The sequence below is a fragment of the Anastrepha ludens genome, chromosome 4 (genome assembly GCF_028408465.1).
Source record: "Anastrepha ludens isolate Willacy chromosome 4, idAnaLude1.1, whole genome shotgun sequence".
Classification (NCBI taxonomy): domain Eukaryota; kingdom Metazoa; phylum Arthropoda; class Insecta; order Diptera; family Tephritidae; genus Anastrepha; species Anastrepha ludens.
The window spans coordinates 9,288,022-9,289,419 of record NC_071500.1 but is presented as its reverse complement, the minus strand read 5'-3'; positions in this window follow the sequence as shown (position 1 = coordinate 9,289,419).

Below are 1,398 nucleotides of genomic sequence, written 5' to 3'. Positions count from 1 at the left end.
TGTGGCTCCTTCAATTTGCGCCGTGGAATGTAATCCACTGAAATCAATCAGACAAAAATTTTTCATTAAAATAAGTTATTCCGCTTTGCACTTACCTATTTTTAAGAAAAAAAATAAAGATAATTTATAGTCAACAATAAAAAATATTACACTTTTTTCTAAAGGGTGGTTAAGGCCGGTGTTGATTTTGAATAAAATACAATGCTTTTTGGAAATTATTGTCATTTCTCTTTATTATGATAATACTGGTATAGCCCAATTACGTATGGAACAAAATATTGGCCAAATGGCCGCCGGGGCCTCGGCGGCACACCTCCATCCGATGGTCCAAATTTTCCATGACGCTGAGGAATAATTGAGATTCTATGCCGTTAATGTGCCGAATCATCTCATCCTTTAGCTCTTGAATTGTTGCTGGCTTATCGATGTACACCCTTTTTTTCAAACAACCCCAAAAAAAGAGGTCCAACGGTATCAAATCACATGATTTTGGCGGCCAATTGACATCGCCGCGGCGTGAGATTATTCGGCCATCAAATTTTTCGCGCAAAAGAGCCATTGTTTCGTTAGTTGTGTGACAAGTGGCACCGTCCTGTTGAAACCACACATCGTCCACATCCATATCTTCCAATTCGGGCCATAAAAAGTTCGTTATCATCTCACGATAGCGAACACTATTCACAGTAACTGCCTGACCGTCACTCTTTGTGGGTGCATTGTTTTTTCGGTAATCACTCTTGGATTATCATTCGCCCAAATGCGGCAATTCGGCTTATTGACGAATCCACTGAGGTGAAAATGCGCCTCATCACTGAAGATGATTTTCTTCGAAAATTGGTCATTCACTGTAGCCATTTCCTGCCACCATTCTGACCATTGACGACGCTTGAAATGGTCAAGAGGCTTTAGTTCTTGAGTCAATTGCACCTTGTAAGCGTGCAAAGTCTTTATGCATAATGTTTGTCAACGAGGAGCGTGAGAGGTGCAATTGTTGGGCACGATGACGAGTTGAGGTGGACGGCTCTTAAACCACACTATCGCGAACAGCAGCAATATCTTCTGCAGTACGAGTTGTACGAGCATGCACTGGTGTTTTCACATCTCCTACAGACCCGGTTTGCTCAAACTTGTGCACAATTTTTCCGATTGTACGCACATTTGGACGATTAAATTCACCGAAAAAATCACGAAGTGCGCGAAATGCATTTTGATTTGAACGCCCGTTTAATAAGCCTGAATAAGTTTAACGCGTTGCTCGATTGTGTATCTTTCCATGGTTCAAATTGAGTTAGTCTGAAATTGAAAAATGTCAAATGAAATGCGTTTAGGTGTGGTTTACATTCAACATCGGTCCTTGAAATTTAACCACCCTTTATAAACAAACTGATTAAAACAATA